At 43.7% G+C, this 24,925-nt stretch overlaps 1 long non-coding RNA gene across 1 annotated transcript; it reads right to left on the reverse strand.

Annotated features, from left to right (window-relative positions):
* Positions 1-7,255: 7,255 nt before the first annotated feature.
* On the reverse strand, positions 7,256-17,659 carry LOC112934479 (uncharacterized). Its single transcript, XR_003237958.2, has 3 exons — positions 16,534-17,659; positions 14,861-15,019; positions 7,256-9,242 (listed from the first exon to the last, which is right to left on the reverse strand). It is a non-coding gene; the product is annotated as an uncharacterized lncRNA (long non-coding RNA).
* Positions 17,660-24,925: the final 7,266 nt, after the last annotated feature.

A 24,925-nucleotide genomic window follows, 5' to 3' on the forward strand; every position in this document is an offset into this window, starting at 1 on the left:
AGATCCTTAAAGCAGCAAGAGAAAAAAAGTCCCTGACTTTTATGGGGAGGAATATTAACAGGTAACAGCAGACCTCTCCACAGAGACCTGGCAGGCCAGAAAGGGCTGGCAGGATATATTCAGGGTCCTAAATGAGAAGAACATGCAACCAAGAATACTCTATCCAGCAAGGCTTTCATTCAAAATGGAAGGAGAGATAAAGAGCTTCCAAGACAGGCAGGAACTGAAAGAATATGTAACCTCCAAACCAGCTCTGCAAGAAATTTTAAGGGGGACTCTTAAAACTCCCCTTTAAGAAGAAGTTCAGTGGAACAATCCACAAAAACAAGGACTGAATAGATATGATGACACTAAACTCATATCTATCAATAGTAACTCTGAACGTGAATGGGCTTAATGACCCCATCAAAAGGCGCAGGGTTTCAGACTGGATTAAAAAGCAGGACCCATCTATTTGCTGTCTACAAGAGACTCATTTTAGACAGAAGGACACCTACAACCTGAAAATAAAAGGTTGGAGAACCATTTACCATTCAAATGGTCCTCAAAAGAAAGCAGGGGTAGCCATCCTTATATCAGATAAATTAAAATTTACCCTGAAGACTATAGTGAGAGATGAAGAGGGACACTATCTCATACTCAAAGGATCTATCCAACAAGAAGACTTAACAATTCTCAATATATATGCCCCAAATGTGGGAGCTGCCAAATATTTAAACCAATTAATAACCAAACTGAAGAAATACTTTGATAATAATACACTTATACTTGGTGATTTCAATCTAGCTCTTTCTATACTAGATAGGTCTTCTAAGCACAACATATCCAAAGAAACGAGAGCTTTAAATGATACACTGGACCAGATGGATTTCACAGATATCTACAGAACTTTACATCCAAACTCAACTGAATACACATTCTTCTCAAGTGCACATGGAACTTTCTCCAGAATAGACCACATACTGGGTCACAAATTGGGTCTGAACCGATACCAAAAGATCGGGATAGTCCCCTGTATATTCTCAGACCATAATGCCTTGAAATTAGAACTTAATCACAACAAGAAGTTTGGAAGGACCACAAACACATGGAGGTTAAGGACCATCCTGCTAAAAGATGAAAAGGTCAACCAGGAAATTAAGGAAGAATTGAGAAGATTCATGGAAACTAATGAGAATGAAGATACAACCGTTCAAAATCTTTGGGACGCAGCAAAAGCAGTCCTGAGGGGGAAATACATCGCAATACAAGCATCCATTCAAAAACTGGAAAGAACTCAAATTCAAAAGCTCACCTTACACATAAAGGAACTAGAGAAAAAGCAACAAATGGACCCCACCCCCAGCAGAAGAAGACAGTTAATTAAAATTCGAGCAGAACTAAATGATATCGAGACCAAAAGAACTGTGGAACAGATCAACAGAACCAGGAGTTGGTTCTTTGAAAGAATTAATAAGATAGATAAACCATTAGCGAACCTTATTAAAAAGAAGAGAGAGAAGACTCAAATTAATAAAATCATGAATGAGAAAGGAGAGATCACTACCAACACCAAGGAAATACAAACGATTCTAAAAACATATTATGAACAGCTGTATGCCAATAAATTAGGAAATCTAGAAGAAATGGATGCATTCCTGGAAAGCCACAAACTACCAAAACTGGAGCAGGAAGAAATAGAAAACCTGAACAGGCCAATAACCAGGGAGGAAATTGAAGCAGTCATCAAAAACCTCCCGAGAAACAAGACTCCAGGGCCAGATGGCTTCCCAGGGGAATTCTATCAAACGTTTAAAGAAGAAATCATACCTATTCTACTAAAGCTGTTTGGAAAGATAGAAAGAGATGGAGTACTTCCAAATTCGTTCTATGAGGCCAGCATCACCTTAATTCCGAAACCAGACAAAGACCCCACCAAAAAGGAGAATTACAGACCAATATCCCTGATGAACATGGATGCAAAAATTCTCAACAAGATACTAGCCAATAGGATCCAACAACACATTAAGAAAATTATTCACCATGACCAAGTAGGATTTATCCCTGGGACACAAGGCTGGTTCAACACTCGTAAAACCATCAATGTGATTCATCATATCAGCAAGAGAAAAACCAAGAACCATATGATCCTCTCATTGGATGCAGAGAAAGCATTTGACAAAATACAGCATCCATTCCTGATCAAAACACTTCAGAGTGTTGGGATAGAGGGAACTTTCCTTGACATCTTAAAAGCCATTTACGAAAAGCCCACAGCAAATATCATTCTCAATGGGGAAGCACTGGGAGCCTTTCCCCTAAGATCAGGAACAAGACAGGGATGTCCACTCTCACCACTGCTGTTCAACATAGTTCTGGAAGTCCTCGCCTCAGCAATCAGACAACAAAAAGACATTAAAGGCATTCAAATTGGCAAAGAAGAAGTCAAACTCTCCCTCTTCGCCGATGACATGATACTCTACATAGAAAACCCAAAAGCCTCCACCCCAAGATTGCTAGAACTCATACAGCAATTTGGTAGCGTGGCAGGATACAAAATCAATGCCCAGAAATCAATGGCATTTCTATACACTAACAATGAGACTGAAGAAAGAGAAATTAAGGAGTCAATCCCATTTACAATTGCACCCAAAAGCATAAGATACCTAGGAATAAACCTTACCAAGGAGGTGAAGGATCTATACCCTAAAAACTATAGAACACTTCTGAAAGAAATTGAGGAAGACACAAAGAGATGGAAAAATATTCCATGCTCATGGATTGGCAGAATTAATATTGTGAAAATGTCCATGTTACCCAGGGCAATTTACACGTTTAATGCAATCCCTATCAAAATACCATGGACTTTCTTCAGAGAGTTAGAACAAATTATTTTAAGATTTGTGTGGAATCAGAAAAGACCCCGAATAGCCAGGGGAATTTTAAAAAAGAAAACCATAGCTGGGGGCATCACAATGCCAGATTTCAGGTTGTACTACAAAGCTGTGGTCATCAAGACAGTGTGGTACTGGCACAAAAATAGACACATAGATCAATGGAACAGAATAGAGAACCCAGAAGTGGACCCTGAAATGTATGGTCATCTAATATTCGATAAAGGAGGAAAGACTATCCATTGGAAGAAAGACAGTCTCTTCAATAAATGGTGTTGGGAAAATTGGACATCCACATGCAGAAGAATGAAACTGGACCACTCTCTTTCACCATACACAAAGATAAACTCAAAATGGATGAGAGATCTAAATGTGAGACAAGAGTCCATCAAAATCCTAGAGGAGAACACAGGCAACACCCTTTTTGAACTCGGCCACAGTAACTTCTTGCAAGATACATCCACAAAGGCAAAAGAAACAAAAGCAAAAATGAACTATTGGGACTTCATCAAGATAAGAAGCTTTTGCACAGCAAAGGATACAGTCAAAAAAACTAAAAGACAACCTACAGAATGGGAGAGGATATTTGCAAACGACATATCAGATAAAGGGCTAGTTTCCAAAATCTATAAAGAACTTATTAAACTCAACACCAAAGAAACAAACAATCCAATCATGAAATGGGCAAAAGACATGAAGAGAAATCTCACAGAGGAAGACATGGACATGGCCAACATGCACATGAGAAAATGCTCTGCATCACTTGCCATCAGGGAAATACAAATCAAAACCACAATGAGATACCACCTCACACCAGTGAGAATGGGGAAAATTAACAAGGCAGGAAACAACAAATGTTGGAGAGGATGCGGAGAAAAGGGAACCCTCTTACACTGTTGGTGGGAATGTGAACTGGTGCAGCCACTCTGGAAAACTGTGTGGAGGTTCCTCAAAGAGTTAAAAATAGACCTGCCCTACGACCCAGCAATTGCACTGTTGGGGATTTACCCCAAAGATTCAGATGCAACGAAACGTCGGGACACCTGCACCCCGATGTTTCTATCAGCAATGGCCACAATAGCCAAACTGTGGAAGGAGCCTCGGTGTCCATCGAAAGATGAATGGATAAAGAAGATGTGGTTTATGTATACAATGGAATATTACTCAGCGATTAGAAACGACAAATACCCACCATTTGCTTCAACGTGGATGGAACTGGAGGGTATTATGCTGAGTGAAATAAGTCAATCGGAGAAGGACAAGCAGTGTATGTTCTCATTCATTTGGGGAATATAAATAATAGTGAAAGGGAATATAAAGGAAGGGAGAAGAAATGTTGGGAAATAACAGGAAGGGAGACAGAACATAAAGACTCCTAACTCGGGGAAACGAACTAGGGGTGGTGGAAGGGGGGAGGAGGGCGGGTGTTGGAGGGGAATGGGTGACGGGCACTGAGGTGGACACTTGACGGGATGAGCACTGGGTGTTTTTCTGTATGTTGGTAAATTGAACACCAATAAAAATTAATTAAAAAAAATAAATTAAAAAAAAAATTTCTGAATGTTGAACTAGTCCTGCACACTAGGGGTAAACTCACTCTGTTATTCATGATTCCTTTTTATACACAGATTTGATTTGCTAATTTTTTTTTTTTTTTTTTTGCTTATATTTTTTTGAGAATTTTTGCATCTCTGCTCAGGACAGGTTTTGGTTTCTAATTTTTCTTTCTTCTCATATGTTTGTCCAGTTTTAGCATTATGGTAATGCTGATTTTACAGAATGAGTTAAGAAGTATTTCTTCCTACTTTCTGGAAGAAATTGTAGAGAATTGTTATCATTTCTTCCCTAAATGCTCGATACAATTCACCATTGAAACCATCTGGGCTTGTGCTTTCTGTTTTGGAAGGTTATTCACTATGGCTTCACTTTCTGTAATCGAAATATGCTTATTAAAATTGTCTATGGATGGGACGCTTGGCTGGCTCAGAGGAGTGTTCAGCTCTTGATCTCAAGGTCATGAGTTTGAGCCCCACATTGTGGATGGAAATGACTTAGATAAACACAAAGTCAAAAAAAAATGTTGCTCCTTGTGTAAATTTCAGTACATTTTATTTCAAGGCATTGGTCCATGGTTCCTAAGCTCTCAAATTTCTGGACAGAGAGTTATTCATATTTTCCTTTACTCTCCTTTTAACAGTCATGGGATCAGTAGCGGTAGACCTTCTTCACCTTGGAGATTATCAATTTTTGTCTTTGCTGTCTTGTTTCTTCATTAGCCCAACTAGATGTTTAACAATACTATTGATCTTTTAGTCTTGTTGATCTTCTCAATTGATATCCTGTCTTCAATTTTATTGATTTCTGTTATTGTTTTCTGCCTTTCTTTTCTTGTGCTTATTTTGGATTTAGTACACTCTTTATTTTCTAGGTTTCTAAAGGGGAAGCTTAAATTATTGATTTTAGGTCTTTATTCTTTTCTAATACACACATTCAATACTATACATTTCCCTCTTGGCACTGCTTTTCCCCTAGAGTTTGCAATATATATTTACCAGTGTTCCATGTCTAACTTCAAAAAACACTATGCCACCCCATAGGTAGTGTGGGTGTACCAAGTATTCCTAATTCCTGCCTCTGTCCCTTATAACGTCGCTGCCACTCTTTTCACTTATCCATAAGCTATAATTACTAATTACATTGTTGCTATTATTATTTTGAACAAATGATCTGTTGTATCAATTAAGAATCAGGTAAATAAGGGCGCCTGGGTGGCACAGTTGGCTTTTTTGTAAGCCTCTCGAATTTCAGACCAGAGACCAGAAGTCCAAGACACTGCCTTTTAAGGTTAAGTCTGACTAGTATTTAATTTTGATTTTCCTGCTGCTACCAAACCAGAAAAGATGGGTGATAGTCTAAAAATAAAAGGTGAAGTGCTGGTTCACAGTGTCAGGTGCTTAAGACATTGGGGAGAACCAGTAGTAGTGAGGAGGCATGACAGAGAGAAGGGGACATGCTTTCCACCCAAACTCCCGGAATTGGCGCTGGACATAGTGAGACTCGGTGATGCATATTATAGTGAGGCTCCAGGTACTGGTTCCTGTGCTTCAGCTGTGGGGAAAAGGAGCTGGGCCTCCGAGGGGTCCCCCAGTCTGTGAGATGCTGATGCAGCGCTTCTCAAATTTGACTCAACCTAGAATTACCTGGAGATATTGTAAGAATTCTGGTGCCCATATGACACTGAAATTAAATAAAAAATTAAACCATATTCTCTCTCCAGTTATGTTTACAGGATGACAGTTACCAAAGCATCCGAATGGCTCACTGGTTGAGCATCTGCCTTTGGGTCAGGGTGTGACCCCGGGGTCCCGGGATCGAGTCCCACGTCGGGCTCCCTGCATGGAGCCTGCTTCTCCCTCTACCTGTGTCTCTGCCTCCCTCTCTCTGTATCTCTCATGAATAAATTTTTATTTTTTAAAGAATCACAGCCATGGGCCTGAGTTTCCTTTTCCCTTTTTAACATCTTATCAACTAGCATTGTCTTCTGGTTCTCCTGACTTCTGAGTCGTCATCATGATAGAAATTAGAATCCCCAGACATCTCATGATGCCAAGTCAGACCTCAATATCATCAGACTCCTGCCCTTATTATTGTTAAGGCCATTGAAAATGAGAGGTTCCCAAAATGCTTTCTTAACATATTACAGTTTTTGCCAACTTGACACCCAAGGTCTTCTTTTTCATAAACAAATTAATACCATTTTCATCTTATCCTCTGCTCAATATGTAAAATGAAAAACATGCTTCCATCCTCTCTGAAAGTATTGCACAGAATGTAATAGTAACTGCTAGTTCGAAAAAGAGATGTGTGGTTAGGGAATTTGGTAAATGCTGGCTTAAACGAAGTTAAACAGCTCTCTTTACTGAAGAACTGTCTAAAACGTGGACCAGCCCATCATGTATTGTAAACCGTGGAGACATGACATATTAATTATGATCATTAGTGTCAATCATACAATTTATAAAAATATATATCTATAAATATATAATTATATATTATAATCATTATATAATAATATATATAAAATTAGACATATAAAATCATATTATTATATAATATATATAAAATTAGATACATTATATAAAATTATATTATTATATAATATATAAAATTAGATATATTATATAAAATTATATTATTATATAATATATAAAATTAGATATATTATATAAAATTATATTATATAATAATATATATAATTTTCTATATCATATTTAAGTATATGTAATGCATTGACATAATGGTTATAATACATAAATATAAGCATATATATATATATATATATATATATATATATATAGTATGTAAAAATAGGTATCCCTTACAGTCATTTTATCCTGGAATCAAAAGACTGTTTCATAAATTTGACAAACAGGTGAACACATTTAAGAGATCCCTCCTTCCCTTGTTTGTAGGCACAAATACCCCCTTTGTGATATAGTCAGAGCTTAAGTGGCAATCACGCACTTACCAGAGAACCTTTAAATACACTTGCTACACCATTTTCTCTGCGGATTCACGGCCACTTGGCTGCCCCAGACCCTGATCATCGCCAGGTATCCAAACCACCTGCTGTGTGGGCCTCACGTTGGATACACTCATGCTCAGGTGCTCCAAACTGTCAACACCTTCAAACATCAGTGGGAGTGGCTCAAAATCATGTGTCTTCAAGGTCAGCTATTAGGGCTGGGGAAGTGATCACAATTGTGGAGGGAGGACTTTGGAGGTTGTGCGGTGTCCCGTCAAGCTGCTGAGCGGTGACGTTTCAGGAGGTTTTAGGAAGCGGTGCGAGGCCGCTGGCTCCTGCTCCTCCTCCCCAACCACACTGCAGGGCGCTGAGGAGCCAGATATCGAAGTCAAGGTGGAAGAGGGAGTGAAGCCTTCAGGTGCTCTCACAAAGCCTGAACCCAGAGGGAGGGAACCACCTTGGGGCAGTTACCCAAGGACCGGGGTGGGGCCCGAGGTGGGACCTCATGCCCAGGAGCCCCCCAGCTGCGTGCACGCTCATCCCTCACCAGCCCACAATGCTCCGGGCCTCCCTTCCCACAGCTGGGCTGTTTTCACCAGGCAACCGATCAACGGATTGGGGAACTCTTGGGTCTCGGGGGCGGTTATGTCCAGAGGGGTTAGGATACTGTCCTAGCACTGGGAAGCCCACTGTTGATGAAGTCACCGTTGGTCACTATTTGTTCACAGTTGACATTGATCTGTTGTGATGCACGAGAAGTTACAACCTTGGTGCAACTAAGTGTGCAGGTGCAGGCATGGGTGCAGGCGCAGGTGCAGGGGCATGTGTTAGACACCCTTCCTCGGATTTACAGACCACAGTCAAACCCAACCCTGCAGCAGCAGCCCTTGAGGAAGTGTGTGACAGGCCCAAGAAATGGGGGCAGGGTCGGTTCACTTCTTGAAATCCACTGACGACCCCCCGTGTAAACACCGCAAGGGACCCGCCGTGTTTGCTTGGGGTGGGAGGGCGGCGGGTTTACCAGGTGGAGGCCGCGTCGGCAGGTGCCTTGGGCCCCATCGCTTCCTTTTGCGTCCGTGCGGATTTTCTGCTGTCCCGCGGGCCCTTCGAGCCTTGTCCCACTGTCCCTCAGTGACCCTGGGCTAGTCGCTCGGTGGCCCCGGGCTGGTCCCTTGGTGGCCCCAGGCTGGCCCCTCGGTGGCCCCAGGCTAGTCCCTCAGTGGTCCTGGGCTGGTCCCTCAGTGTCCCCGGGGTGGCCCCTCTGTGTCCCTGGACTGGCCCCTCGGTGGCCCCAGGCTGGCCCTCAGTGGCCCCAGGCTGGCCTCCGTGTGGCCCGGGCGGCGATGCTGCTGGGCCTTGGGTGCCCACCGCCTGGGAAGCCCCTGCCCCAGCCTCTGGAGTGCGGTGACTCTGCTCGACTTTCCGAGACATGTTCCGCCGCTGCCACACATCTTACAAGGTACGAGGACCTTCTTTCTCCTGCTCCTCACAAACACGTCCCCCCCCTTTCCTGTTGCTTCCACCCGAATAGGGATGGAGATGTGTGCTTGTGGCTTTGATCCACAGAATCGCTTCCCTGCTGATCCACCGCCCAGCCTCTCTCCTGGGCTTGCCAACTATTTACATATCTGAGCGCTGCTTTTGCTGAATCACAAAGTTTGCCTTTCTGTTTCTATGCATCTCGAGGTATTTTCTGATTTCCCTTGTGATTTCTCCTCCCACCGATTGGTTGTTCCTGTGCCGTTTAATTTCCACCGAGTTAACGAAGTTTTCCTTCTGTTGCTCCTTTCTGGTGTTCTTGCACGGGGGGTGGAAAGAGTACTTGGTATGATCTGGTAGGATTTCTTAAAAAAAGAAACAAAATATTGATTAGCACTTGTTCTGCAGCCTAACAAATAACCAGTCTATTCTGGTGAACGTTCCCTGTGCATTTAGAAAGGTGTGCGCTCGGGGATCCCCGGGTGGCCCGGCAGGTTAGCGCTGCCTTGGGCCCAGGGCCTGATCCTGGAGACCTGGGATCGAGTCCTGCGTCGGGCTCCCTGCATGGAGCCTTCGTCTCTCTCTGCCTGTGTGTCTCTCTCTCTCTCTCTCTCTCTCTCTCTCTCTCTCTCGGTCTCTCATGAATAAATAAAGTCTTTAAAATAAAAATAGATGTGTGCTCTGGGGCTGTTCACGTCCTCTTCCCTCACCGACCTCTCTGGTTGCTCTACTCATATGGAAAATGGGCTATTGATGCATCCAACCATTATTATAAACTCTTTGTTTCTCTCTTCAACGCTGTCGGATTTTTTTTTCCTTTGCGATTTTTGGGACTCCCTTGTTCGCCACATGTAATTCACTGTTACCTATTCTTGATGGATTGAAACCTTTAACGATATATAACACACTTGTGACTTGTACACTTTTACTTATTTACGTAATTCTGTATGTCTGTATTGATTTATTTTACTTGAAATCTGTTCCTTCTGATAATATAACCCCTCTGTGTGTGCATGTGGGGGTGGGTTACTGTCTGCACAGCGTGTCTCTCTCCATCCTTTTATTTTCAGATTCATTGTGCCTTTGCATCTAAATATCCTCAGGAATAAGAGAAGAGATATGTTGATATTTTTACTTACTCTTCCAACTTCTGCCTTATTTGGAGAGTTTAGTTTATTTACTTTTAAAGTAATAATTTGTAAGAAAAATTCACTTGTACCATTTAGCTATTTTTTTCCTGTGTCTTAATTTTTTCTTTTCCCTCTTTTTCTATCTTCTATTATTGCCTTTCTCCATATGTAGTTGATGCCTGTGTGTGTGTGTGTGTGTGTGTGTGTGTGTGGTGTATATTTTAATCTCTTCTTTTCCTTTTCCTTTTTCCTGCGGTTATCTTGAGGATGCAATTCATACGATCCCCTTATAGCAGCCTAGTTTGAATAATGCCAACTTTTTGTCAAAGTTATATAACTGCACTTTCAAACATCTCTGTTCCTTCCCCTTTAAATTAGTATTTTCACTGGTTACATCTTTCTGCGTTGGGCGCCCACTAACATCGAAACAAACAGTATATTGGTTCGTGTGTTTGCCTTCTAAATCAGAGAAGAAGAGGAGTTATAAACCAAAAATGCCATAATATTAGCTTTTTTATACTTTTTATATTTACCTAGGTGGTGACCTTCACCAATATTCTTTATTTAGCCCTACTGCTCATATTTAATTACTGTTCAGCCTTCTTTCCTTCCAGCTCGAGGGGCTCCTGTTAGCATTGCTTGTGGGGTAGCTCTAAAGGTAAGACTCACTCAGCTTTTGCTTATTTGAGAATGTCATCATTTCTCTTTAATTTCTGAAAGGCAGTTTTTATTTGCAATCCTTGGTCGACAGGTTTATCTTTCCCCTGTCAGTACTTCCATTGCCTCGTGGTTTGTTATGAAAAATAAACTATTAATATCATTGAGGATCATTGGGACTAGTCACTTTGGTCTTGTGGGATTCAAGATCCTTCTCTTTGTAAGTGTTTATTTAAATTCCAAGTAGTTGGGACGCCTGGGTGGCTCAAGGGTTTAGCGCCGGCCTTTGGGCCCAGGATGTGATCCTGGAGACACGGGATCAAATCCCACATCAGGCTGTCTGCATCGAGCCTGCTTCTCCCTCTGCCTGTGTCTCTGTCTCTCTGTCTCTCTGTCTCTGTGTGTGTGTGTGTCTCATGAATAAATAAATGAAATCTTTACATTCCAGTGAGTTGACATACGGCATAAAATAGTTTCCGACATACAATCAGGACCCTTTCTTGGTCATCGTCTCTCAACAGTTCGTCTACAACATGTCTTGGTGTAGGTGTCTTGATTTAGATCCTGCTTGGAGTTCATTTGAGCTCCTTGGACGTGTGATTCATTTCCTTCAACAAGTTTGGAAAATTGCATTATTTTTTTTTCAAATGATTTCTCTACTTCTTTCTCTGTCCCTTCTCCCGGGACCCCCACAGGTTGGGCTTCTGGATGGCGACCCACAAAACCCTTGGGGTTCATTCAGCTTTCTTCGTTCTTTCTTCATTCTGCTTTTCGGGCTTGATAATTCCCATTTTCCAATGTTTGAGTTCACTGATCCTTTCTTCAGCCTAATCAAATCAATTGTTGACATTTTCTTATAAATTGTTCATTTTCATTATTGTACATTTCAGTGCCTGAATTCTTACCTGGTTCCTCTTCATGATTTTTACCTCTTTATTGATATTCCCATTTTTCATCCATCATTCTTACTGGTTTACTTTACTTCTTTGCCTATGGCTCTCTTTAAATTCTTGAAAATATTTAATAGAGTTGAGTTAAAGTCTTAGCCCAGTAACTCCAATGTCTAGGCTTTTTCAGGGATGGTTTCTGCCCATTTCTTTCTCTTTGGCATGGGCCATATTTTCTTATTTCATCGTACGCTTTGTAATTTTGTGTTGTTGAAAACTAGACACTAGAATATTATTCTCTGGTGACTCTGTAAATCAAATTTACTCTCTTCCTAGCTGTTTCTCTTCCTGACGGTTGAAAGCTGTCCCTTTGCTCAACTAATGCAATGTTAAGATAAAAACTACCTTCAATTCCAAGAGCAAAAAGCTAAGCAAAACAAAACCAAAACAAACAGAAGAATTCTCTCTCTTTTTGTAGATTGACTTTGTCACTGGTGCTGAGCCTATAGATCAGCAGGGGATCTGCTCAGCTCTTTTGTGAGCACTCATCCTGTCCCTGGTATTTGTCTGTGGCTTTCTAAATTCCCCCAGTACACATGGGTGCTTTTGGATGGCCAAATTTCCCCCCAAGAAACTCTCTCCAGGCCTCTGAGGTCAACTGTATGTCTCAACCATTATCTTTTGCCCCCATGTGGGTCCAGGTCTTGCTTTACCATGCAGTGTTTCTGAGCAACGTCTGTCACTTTTCTGCCCCGAGTGGGTTCTGTGTTAGGTGAAGCAGAAATGAAAGGCTTGCATCAATCCTTCAGGTAACCCCAGACAGATTAGGACAGACAAGCATGATGCATTGTGCAGAGGCTCTGCTCCCTCTGACGCCAGAGACCAGGATCCCACGTGAAGAATGCACGCTGCACCTCAAGACTTCCTGCGAGCCAGGGAGGGAGGTGCACCTAGGGCAACTGAAAATGGCACAAAGCTTCCCACCATTTTCAAGTTGCCTCGTCTTTGATTCAACATTTGCCTGATTGCAGTAAACAGTTGGCTGTTTTCCAGAGCCCTGACACAGTGGGTTGGGTTTCGGCTTGCTTCTCCTTTTCTCTGTGGGGGAGGGGAGTTTGGAGCTGCCCAGTCTACCGTTTTGCCAAAGTTACTCTGTTGACTTCACCTCTTTTTGAGTTTCTATGAATTTCCTGGATTTTTTTCTCCACTTTCCCATGCTTTTTTGTGTATATAAACAGACTGATCAAATAACAAAAGCTAACATGGAGAACGTTGCTTCACAATAACAGAATATTTATTAAACCATATGGTTAAGCAACGTCTATCTTCCTAGAAAATTGCTGGTATTTTTGAAGTATACATCAGGTATTTGGCAGTAAAATATACACTTAGGCTTGTTTTCACCAATCTGACATGGTTTCCAGTATGGAGATAATCTGAATCATTTTTTGTTGGCTTTTTTTCTGAAATGTAATTGACAATATATCATTGTATTAGTTTTGGGTGTACAACATAATGATTTTTATACTTGTAATATTTTGAAATCACCACCACAAGTTCTAGGTAACATCTATATTAATATTCCTTTTTTTTTAAACATGCAATAAAAAGAAAATGGTCTCACCATTTCTGTCTCTTCCTGCCACAGCTTTCTACAAGTTGAGGACATGTAGATCTGTCCATAAATAGATCTACATACTGTCAGTAAATAGATGTATACAGACACACACACACACACACACACACACACACACACACACATCCAAATGTGTTATTGAATTATTTTGTTTCATGGAGAATGTTTGTCTTTATAACTTTTCTTGAACCACCATATTTTAATTTTGCTTGTAACCCATGCAAGACAGCTTGAAGGTAATATGAAGGGTAAGAAAGAATATATTTTGACAAATAACTAAGCTGCAACATAATAATCTGATATCTGAGCTTCTGTCTGTCAGATACAATCATAAATAAAAGATAGAAAGAAGCAAGGGACTGCTTTTTAAGGAAATTAAATTGTCTTGAGAATATTTCAAAAATGTGACTTGAAAGGGCATATACATGACATAAGTGTTCTTCAGATTTCTGTTGATTCCTGAATGATCCTGGGTGAGATCAATCGTGCTGATGTTCTTGTCTTGTGTCTAAACGCTCATCCAGGGAATAAATTCCTTTAGAGCAAAGGGCCTTGCTCATGGCCCCAGACACCAGAGGCAGACTGTGACTTAAGCTTTTAAGGTGATTCAGGCTTCACCGCACCCCCCGGGGCACTCAGGAGCTCGATGTAATGTCTCCTTTGCGTTTTAGGATTTTTCTATGTGATAATTAAGACAGCAACTAGTACAACCATTTTAGGCATCTGCCCATACAAATAGCTCCTGAAGTGAGGGCTGTGGATGTCTTGAGGTTTTGTACATTTTCTCAGTGGGCCAAATGTCAAGATGTGGAATATCAAAGTTCTGAATTCATTGGAACAAAAGGAGGAAAAACCTGCCATGTTTGCAACTGAGGCATGGAAATCCGATATACAGGGACTACGGCGGCCGATAAAGGATGTAGAACGGCTGCATTTGTGTAGTTGGTATTAAAGGCATTTTGCCACAACTGGTTAACAAATGTGTGTATACTTCTTCCAAAGTCTCTGAATTTAAGTAATTAGACATTAAGATTCTTATCAAGTGGCATTTTGCATTTTGTTCTGTTTCATGCTGTTTATGCAGAAGCCACAGGATATTTAACCTCTGAGAAACCTGCATTAAATCAATATTACATTAGTGTTTTAAAGCCATTAGCTCAATAGCCATATGTCCAGATATTTTCTCCATTCAGAAAGTTAGGAATCAGTAAATAAAAATGAGATAATTAACAATGAATACCTGCTACTCACATTTTATGTATACAACATTATCTCTTTCCATTCAAAGCATGTTCGGCTGTTACCTATCATTCAAGAAATGTAAACCCATACCCCCTATATCGCATGGCAATGGAGCTCTTGTGGTGACCTCACATATGTTTCCATGGCAGCATATTCATCTGGAAATGGCATCGCACTTTGATTTGTAGATGGTCAAAGACAGACTCCTGAATTATACCCATTAAAAGGCTAATTTTCAAAAGAAACCCTTAGGTTGGAAATTTTGCAATGCAGGATTATAAACTAACACACTATTTATATTTTTAGTGAGTATGCATTTCTACTTCGGAATCTGAAGTAGCATTTCATCATCCAAATGCCTTGCAATTAGAATATCTACAAGGAAGGTAGGTATTAGCACCAGAGTCAGGGATATAGTTTGGGCAACTCACCAGCGTCACAGGCTGAGTTGCTCCCTGGCCCATATGGGTGCTCATCTACTTCGGCTGCAGACTCTCTGGCTTAAACAGTATAAAATTGTTTTCTCATAGTCCTAGAGACTGGTAGTCCCAGATCAAGGCCTGGTTTCAGTTGTTGGTGAGGACTCTTAGCTTGTCGGCAGGACGTACAGAGAGAGAGAGAGAGAGAGCTAAGGAGCAGGTTCTGGTCCCTTTTTATAAGGAGACTAAACCTATGAGATCACAGCCCACCCTTAGAACCTCATTTAAACTTGAGTAACCCTGATTACTTCCTTAGAGACCCCATTGCCAAATGCAGCTGTGCTGGCGGTAGCAGCTCCAGCGTAGGCACTGGGGAGAGGGTCATAATCACTCAGTCCGTGACTCCTGGCCTCGTTATCTCCATCTTCCTATGGCTTTGGCATCTGCATCTCCAGCTGTAATAGAGTGATAGATTTGTATATCCTGAGATCAAGTGGCCTGTTGGGATTGCTGGGTGTTTGGTGTCCTGAGAGATCATTCAAGGTTACTTTGAACTTCAGCAAAGCAGTAATGAACTAGAGATGATTATCGATTTTTAAAAATAAGCTATTAATAAAAGAAAAATATAAAACTTCCTCTGCAACATTTGAGTCAAGGTAAGAGACTAGATGTTTTCCTGTGTTTTGTGAGAAGGCTCTAATGTGCCCAAGTCTATGCAATCAGCTGGATACTCCAAAACCTCAGGCATTCACTTTGACCCCTTCCTGGCTCCTTCCCATCTGCTTTGCTCAGTGAATCTGGGAGATCACATTCACTGACCCCAGGCCTGACCTTTTTCCTACAGGCAAAAAAAGTGAGTCGAGGGATGCCCACCATATAACCTCACAACATCTCAGAGGGATCCACAATTTTAACTCAGAATTCAGATTATTAAAACCATTTAAAGTTACGGCTGTCAGTAGAGACCCCTGGGAGTTGGAATAATGTTTACCTGTAGCATCATAAAATAATGTAAGGTACTCCTGTTATAAAACTACATGCATTCTGAAAAATGTCATATTCTGCAAAATCATGGACGAGAAAACACAGGGCTTATGAGGAAAAGAAGGTCAGCACCAACTCTTTTAAGCCGATGGTAACTTCAGCTCCAGAGCCCTGATTAAAGCAGCAATGATCCTAAGTGAGGTCTAGCCCCGTCTTTGGGCATCACCACGTAGAGCCACCACCTGTGCGTCTTCGCAGGTCCTCAGACTTGCAGGGCTTCGAAGACATTTACTTCTAATAGAGACCATTCCATCAACATGGAAACTATCACTCAGGGGCAGCCCTCTCCATCAGTATTTGAACACGGGGAGAAATTGCCTGGCTGCTCCTCTGTCCATCCTTGAGTTTCCTGGGATATCTTATAATGGAAAAACAGAGACCAAGGCACAGGTTCCTTACCCTGAAGTGCTGTTTTGTTCCCTTATGGTCTTTCTATATTGCTGATGTCTTTATCTGTAATCCTGCTGTTACCTGACCATAATCCCTTCATGTTATTAACTTGCTAGGGGAAACTGGATATGAACCAATGGGGTCTATACAAGCTAATATTCTTTTCCTGTGTATACGAACGAATTTAAATCAGAGAAACAACATAGGGTTATGATACGAAAGAAAAATAAAGAACAGAGACCGCCGATTACCTCATGAAGAGGGCCAGGCTTCATGAAGCCCATCGTCCCAGAAATTCGCACACACACACCTGCAATCGTGCTTCTTTAGTCAGTGACTCTCTCTCTGCTTCTTCAAATGTGAACGATCTTGCTTCCTTCTTCCCCACCTTCCTTTAGATTTTGTACCTGCTCAGGCTGTACACACCGGCGCGACCCATTCTTTCCTGTAAGTTCCATCTACACCTGGAAAGAGCGATGGTCCTCCTACCCCGGCTCTGTGCCCACTGCACCCTGGGCAGCTTCCTCTCTTTGGTAGGAGACGAGGATTGCTTTGTGATTGGAGCAGAGGCTTCATGAGAGCAAAGACAGGCACTCAACTGTGAAGAAAGACGTTGAATTCCAAATGAAGGAGTTCTTACATGATTCAAGTGGCAAGACATACTTAAACCTTTTGAACTGCTAAGGAAGAGTTTCCAGAATAAGCATAATCCCTTTTAATTCCAGCCAGGCCAATATGTGAAAGAGCCCCTGAGGGTTGCTGAGAATAGAGGGGGGAGTAGGAAGGACCTGAAGGACAGGAGGCCCCAGGGCTGAGTGGCCATGAGAGTTGATCCTGTGTGTTGTTTGGGATGTTACCTCAGCATCAACTAGGGGGCAGAAGGGGGAGGCGCTATGGGCTGAATGTGGGTGCCCCCCAATTCACATCTTGAAATTCTGACCCTCAACATGAGTATTGGGAGGTGGGGCTTTAGGGAGGTGCTACATCCTGAGGGTGGAGCCCTCGTGAATGGAATCGGTACCCTCATGGCACAGGCCCCAGACAGGTTCCTGCTCCTCCCACCACAAGAAGACCCGCAAGTCCACCATCTACACCCAGAAGAGGGCTCTGGCCTGGATCCAACTAGGCTGGTGCCTTGAGCGTGGACGTCTAGCCTCCAGAACTGTGAGAGACCAGTGTGCGTGGTTGACAAGCCCCCAGGCAGTGGCCCTCTGCGATGGCAGCCCCCGTGGACTGAGGCAGAGGGCAGTGCCACCTGCCACGGCTCCGTTCAGCATGGACCACAGAAGACAGCCTTAGGCTGACACTCCCACCCCTTTCCTCTCACCTAGCTTCTCCACCTGCCCTGCCTGAAATTCCCCATGGAAGTGCCTCCCCCGTCCTCTCGCTCATCTTTCATCCTGAGTTCTGAAAAGTCAGCTCAGGCATCTGCCCTTTCAATCCTTCTACTTCCCCATCCATCATCTAGAGGACTGTACTGCTTTCTTTTCTAAAAAAGAATCTGAAATGGCATGGGGTCCTCATTTTAGAATCTAGGTCTAAAACTTAGACCTAAGTTTAAGTTAGGATTCAAGTTAGGATTCAAGACCCCGTGTCATTTCCTGTAAATTCCATTTCTTTGTTATTTTTTCAAGACAAACTCTGTTCATAGGGGAGCTGAGGACATGTCTCCTGTAGATTGTTCCAGAACACGCCGTGTTCATCCTCCGCTTTGTTCTCTGCTAGGACTGCCATCCCTCTCAAACTTTCTTCCATTTCAGTCCACTGATAGCCTATCACCGGCAACAGGACTGGAACAGAAAGGAATATTAACATAATCTTCCTTCCTTGGATCCTTCCTTCCTTCCTTGGAGCATGTTCTAGCTACGCCTTCCACAGCACCCCCTTCTAATATGTATGTCCAAGTGGGTTCTCATGGGGTCACGGATGGTGACCCAGTCTGCGTTCCGTATGTACAGCTCACAAAATATTTAGCCCAGCGGATGTATACATATGTAAATATTCTATGCATTAAAGATTAACAAATTAATAGCTGGGACACATAATACGAATAATTTCATGTGGGATTATTGGTGTTAAATGTCGGCTCATTACCGAAAAAAAACCCTGAAAACTAAATCCTGTTGTACAGGTGGTTACTAACTCTGTGCAGAGGGGTTGCTGAAAATAAAATAAGATTTCATATAAGTAGTAGGATAAGAAGGGAAAAGAGATTTAGGTCCATTTGAAACAATCCAAGTAAGTGTGAGCTTTAAACATGATATCACAGTACTGAGGTCTGAAAATAACCTTTAAACTATCAAGGACTTGAAATAAAGTAAAACTTGAGCGCACATGGTGGCTATTGAACTTTGGGATTTTCTCCCCAAAATGTATAGAGATTAATGGGAATGTAGGAAGTTTCCTCAGTGGAAACTCTAAATCCTATCACCCGCAAGAAAGAGTTAAACCCATGAGATAACAAGTAATGACAATTTCTCCATTGAAACAAAACCTCAACTTCAGTTCTAAATTGATGGGAACATCATAAAGGATAAAACGGTTCCATCATTTACATTTTTTTTGTCAGGCAGCGAAAATTTTCATTTATGTATAATTTCAAATCTTTAGAAACCTCAAGAAGTCGTTTTCTCTTTATATTTCTCCCCATCGATTCTTCCTCTGATTGAGTACGTTGCTGTCAGCAGGAGGGCGAGAGGCAGTGTAAGGTCTGGAACTAGAACAATGGTGTTGGGAGCTTGGCTTCGCCCCTGCTGCTTGTAAGACCTCTACCTGCTTCATCTGTCCCCAGATTGATAGGAGGTGAAGAGTAAGGCAAATATACGACATGTAGGAAAAATGAAAATATTTACCCCAAAGGATTTCTGTGAGGGTTAGAAGAGGCCCCTATGTAGATGGCTCCTGGCACCTGGTATAAGCACTCATGAAGTGAGTCCCTATGACCTAAATAAGTCCCTTAAATAGCATCAGGAAAGCCACTCCTCTCGCCACCGACCCTAAGGAGCAGCATGATTCAAACAACCGTAGCAACGTTAGTTGTGGGTCAAAAGGGAGAAATTACGTTTCTATTTGGCCAATAGCTGTTGACTCCATCAGGAAACAAGGGAGGCAGAAACCAGGAATCTATGGGGTGGGGCCTCAGTGGAGGCAGGTAATGCCCTGGATCTGGATGCCCCAATCCCTAGTTCTGTCTGGAAGGGGAAAGCAAACCTAAGGAGGTAGAAGCTCTCCAGCAAGTCTCACTTGGACCAGAAGCATTAAGAATCACCTGATACTTTACTACCACTTGCTGCACTTAATCATGTCTTGGTTTTCCTAAAATCCTATGGACCAGGACTTATTCATCCTAGGGAGAAAACTCAGGTCCCTGAAGAAATAGGTGGGCAAACTAAGACTGGGAGGGAACCCGGATCTGCTGGGTGATCTGCAGCCTTCCTTCCCCGGCCAACCCCGTGCTCCCGCAGAAGACATCGGGACACACAGAGGCCCAGGAGGGGCAGATGTTCAAGGTGTTCCTTTCATGACTTGTTGCATACTAAGTGTGTAAAAGAAAAGAGGAGGCATTCTCCGAATGCCGTCAAGGCCGTTGGTCTGCTGTCACCTGTTGTCACCATCTTCCTTGGCACCTGTGTCCTCCTCTCCGCCACGCTATTTCTCTCTGGTATTTCCCCCTCGTCCACTTCTCTCTTTTGCATCTTCTGTTCATTGTGCCGCTGCTTCTTTCTGAGCCTCTGTAAGCTCTTTATTAATTCCCACTCTTACCAATTTAACCTCAATTTTCAACTCTTGAAGTAAATGGCGAGAAAATAGAAAATTTTGGCGAAGATCTGGAAGGCATAAAACAGACAGATGAATATGGAAAAGATGACAGTAAAAACAAACTCAAGAGACGGATCTCATGGGAGAGGAAGGATGGAGGAGGAAGCCAGTGAATTGAGAAGAACAGGATTCACCCGATCTGAACCCCAGAGATGAAGAAGATGGAAAAACAATGAACAGAGCTTCCTGCCTGTGGGACAGTAAGGGGATATCCAGCATTTGTTTCCTTCAGGAAGCTGAGTAAACCTCAAATAGGATATACACCCACATACACACACACACACAAATGCAGGGACACACACCCTAATTAAAACATTTAAACACCGAAGACAAAAAAAAAAAAATCTTGAAGACAGCAGGAGAAAGGATGCATTCCTGTAGGAAGGACAGATGTCCTGTCTAGAACCACGGAAGTCAGAAGCAGGTGGCACCTTGTTTTTCACGTCCAGAAAGAAAAATGCACATTGCAAACTCAATATCTGGTGAAGTTATCCCTCAGGAATGAGGAAGGGCAGTGCAAATGTTCCTGGATAAGGGAAAAGTAGAAGAATGTGTCACCAGCAAACCTTTCAGTAGAAACTGGCCAAAGGAAGTTCTTCAAACAGAAAGGAAATAATAAAAGAAGGAGGAGCATCCAGAAGGAAGAAGGAACGACACAGCGGACACGTGGGTGTGTGCTCCCCTTATAAGCAAGATTTGATCACTGAAACAGGAATCAAGGTCCCATCTGATGGTCATGACAAGCCTTTGCTGGGATTTTGATGAATGAAAAATAGGTCTGCGCAAAACCTGTGCACGGACGTCTACGGCAGCTTTATGTGTCAGAGCTCCAAACTGGAACCCACCCCGCTGTCCTTCAACAGGCTAAGTACACTGTGATGCGTCCCTAACCTGGGCGACGACTTAGCGATACAAACAAATGCCCTGTTGATACCCACAGCAACTCGGATGCATCTCCGGAGAAATGCTCAGAAAAGCCAATCCCAATACCTTTGGGATACTTTTGGTGTGTACCATACTGTGTGGTACCGTTTATGTAACATTTTGAAAGGCCGAGTTTCAGAAAAGTATGATAGCTTAGTGGTTGCCAGAGTTTAAGGGGAGAGAGACAAGAAAGGAGCTGGTTGTTAACTATGACTCTTTATTTTCTATATTTTCTGATGTTTTGACATGTGGAGGCCTTGCTGACCCCGGAGAGATTGCCTCTCCCAGGACAAGCAAATTGCTACCAAACATCTTGCTTGAAAGCAAGACAACCAATCCAGGGCCCCACAGCCCCAGCTACTTCCCTAATAGGGGTCTCAAGCTCTGGGCCACCCTCCACCGGCTCCAATCGCCATGCCATCCCCTCGAGCCCACTGGCATTATTCTTTTTTTTTTTTTTTTAATTTATTTATGATAGTCACAGAGAGAGAGAGAGAGAGAGAGAGAGAGAGAGAGAGAGAGAGGCAGAGACACAGGCAGAGGGAGAAGCAGGCTCCATGCATGGGGAGCCCGATGTGGGATTCGATCCCGGGTCTCCAAGATCGAGCCCTGGGCCAAAGAGAGGCACTAAACCGCTGCGCTACCCAGGGATCCCCACTGGCATTATTCTAACTAGCCCGTCCTATACCTGCTTCCCCTTCCTCACCTGTTCCTTCCCGTGGAAACCGCAGTAAAGGCCCTTGCTCACACTCCTGCTCCCTCTGCCTGCTGACTGAGCCCGGGGCCACCCAGCATGGCCCTCGGTGGGCCTCCTGTTTTCAGACATCTGGGAGGATGCACGTCTTCCATCACGACCATCATTTCCATGTCTGTAAGCCTCACCGTACCTGATGAAAACAAGGCTCGGTGCTTCTTAAAACAGTAGGTGAGTGTGGCGTCGACGGGCAATGCCGGGGATGTCTGTGGTGTTGGAATCGCTGTTTCTCACCTGCGACACACAGTGCGTTCACAGGGAACTTCATCAACACACACAGATGAGAGCAAAGAAAACTTGAGAAGTCCCTGCAAGGTCAGGGAGGGCACCCACGTCAACACCCACTTTGTGATGTTGCACCACAGCTTGCAAATTGTTACTGATGCCAAAAGCTGAGGCAGGTACAGAGGGCCCGTCTCTAGGCCATGTCTTACGGCGGCACCTGAATCTGCAGATAACTCCATGCAAAATTTTAAGTACAAACGTTTGTAAGGCCAAGCTGGTGAGTTTTATAAAATTATATGACTCGTCTAAATAATGTGGTTTAAATACCATTTCAGGATTCTAAGACTCATGGAAGAAAAAAGTGATCAGGGCAGCCCCGGTGGTGCAGCCGTTTAGCACCTGGTCCCGGGATCGAGTCCCATGTTGGGCTCCCTGCATGGAGCCTGCTTCTACCTCTGCCTCTCTCTCTCTGTTTCTCTATGAATAAATAAATAAAACCTTTAAAAAGAAAAAAGAAAAAAAATGATCAATACATCTGTGGATGGGAGTTAGCTTTAGAAATATTCTGCTGAGGGAGTTGTCCAGAAACTTCGTTTTTTGCAATTTTGCATAATTATTATCTGCTTAGTGAAAATTTTCATAAACTGTTGAGTGAACGGCATGTTGGAGAAATTTTGGCAAAATCCCATTCGGGCAAAAGGCAGAGAAGCACAGACGCAGACAGAAACTCCTGCAATAGTCACAAGAGCACTTACTATTAACAGGGGAGGAAAGAAAAAAATCTAAAAATGAACCGACCTGAAAGCGATTAGAGTAACGTCCTGGGGAGAACAGGTGATGCAGGCTCACATTTCCAAAAATAAAACAGGTCTCAGGGAAGAGCGGCAATACTGCAAAGAGAACCAGCTTAGTGTCCTTCTCAGGGGGGATCTAACCTCACAGAGCCTGGGAGCCACTGGCTGGGACTCCGCCTTCCGACTCCAGACCCATAACCAGAGACTGTACCCAAGAGGCCAGAGCCGCGGGAAGGGCATCCCGGCCTCAGGGCCTGCGAGGGTCTCGACATCGTGGGCTCGGGCTGCGCCTGTGCAGAGGGGCGTATGGGCCAGGGCCCCAGGGGTGGCAGGTGCCCCGAGTGGCGGGGAGACCCTGCAGGTGCTGCGGGGACGCTGGGACCAGCAGATGCAAGGGACTTACAGCAAAATGACCGAGACGTAGTGAGCTTGGGGGGACAGCGGAGCCTGGTAAGCTGTGCACAGAGAGGGGAAAGAATCACAGGAAGAGGGGAAGACACCCAAAAATAAAAACCGACCCTCTTGTAAGTATGTGTCCATGTTGTAAGTGGGCTTTGAGGTGGGGGAAGCCGGGGTTGGTGTTCCCCCCGGCTGGCCTCTTGTTCTTCCTTGGCCTCGATGCTCTCCTGGTGGCTGCTGCGGACTGAATGGTTGTGCCCCCTACTCCCTCGCCCAAGTTCATCTGGTGAAATGGTGATTCCCAAGGGGATGGGAGCAGGAGGTGGGGGCTTTGGGGAGTGAACAGGTCACAGGGGTGAAGGCCTCATGAACGAGGTTGGTGCTTTTATAAAAGAGACCCCTGGGGATCCCTGGGTGGCTCAGTGGTTAAGTGCCTGCCTTAGGCCCGGGGCGTGACCCTGGGGTCCCGGGATGGAGTCCCACGCCGGGCTCCCTGCGTGGACCCTGCGTCTCTCTCTGCCTGTGTCTCTGCCTCTCTCTCTCTCTCTCTCTCTGTGTCTCTCATGAGTCAATAAAATGTTAAAAAAAATAAGAGAGAGACCCCTGGGACTCCCTTCTGCCTCCCGCCGTGTGAGGACCTGGCGAGAAAGGGTCTCCTCAGCCCCTGAGTCTGTCTGCACCGTGAACCTACACTTGCAGGCGCCAGAACCACGGGAAGCAAACTCCTGTTGTTTTCTAAGCTGCCCAGGGTTTGGGGTTTTTGTTACTGCAGTGCAAACTGACTAGGCACTGGTGCTATTTCTTGGTAGTGGCCACGGGGTCCCTCAGCACATGCACCCACACACGTCCCCACGCGTGTGATCCTGGTTCAGAGCCACCCACTGTGGAAGGGGGGTGAGTGACAGTCCCCCTGGGACTTCTTCAAGCCGTTGCTAAACCTGAGGAAGGCAACTCTCAGACTCCGGCGAGCGCTCTCCCCGCGTGCTACCCCAAGGCAGGAGAACCGAGTGCTAAAGAAAGTGATGAAGCTCAGTCACTTGGACATTCCAAGCTCCAGACTGTCGCCGGTCGCCGGCTCCAGAACCGTGATAAAGGAAACCTTGTCCCTGCAGGAAAAGGGCAGAATGCAACCACCTGCAGGGGCGGGAGGGGGAGACCAGTTGTCCTGAGGGGCTCGCAGGCGGCTCCCTCCCTCACAGAGGCGGACCTCCTCTGCAAAGGTTTTGCTGGTTTTATTTTTTTGCAACAAAAATTAGGCATTCTATAAGAAGCTTAGACGATCTTCGCTACTAGCTTTGTTTCTAACCTAAGAAATCCCTTGTATCAGGATGGTTTGACATCTTACCAGCCACGGATCGTTCTCTGCAAACACACACACACATGCACGCACACACACACACATCATTTGAGAGATCCTCTAATCTCTTGAAAACAGGTGCATAGAGCCAGGTTAAAAATCTCTTTCTCAAAAAAAAAAAAAAAATCTCTTTCTCTATAATATTTATAATCTCAACTTAACTTGCTCATCTGGAAGATTTTCCGAAACAGTAGGGATTTTCAATATTTTGAAGGAAGATATTTTAAAATGGTGTCCACAAGGCTGTATTGCAATTGCTTGGTCTTTTGCTTATACTACTAAAAGCATTAGAACCCCGCACACTTTGCAATCTGCACCCTGGGAAACTCCCCAGCCCACTAACCCCCAGGGGCTGCAACCCGTCAGGATTG

Source organism: Vulpes vulpes, chromosome 7 (assembly GCF_048418805.1).
Source record: "Vulpes vulpes isolate BD-2025 chromosome 7, VulVul3, whole genome shotgun sequence".
Classification (NCBI taxonomy): domain Eukaryota; kingdom Metazoa; phylum Chordata; class Mammalia; order Carnivora; family Canidae; genus Vulpes; species Vulpes vulpes.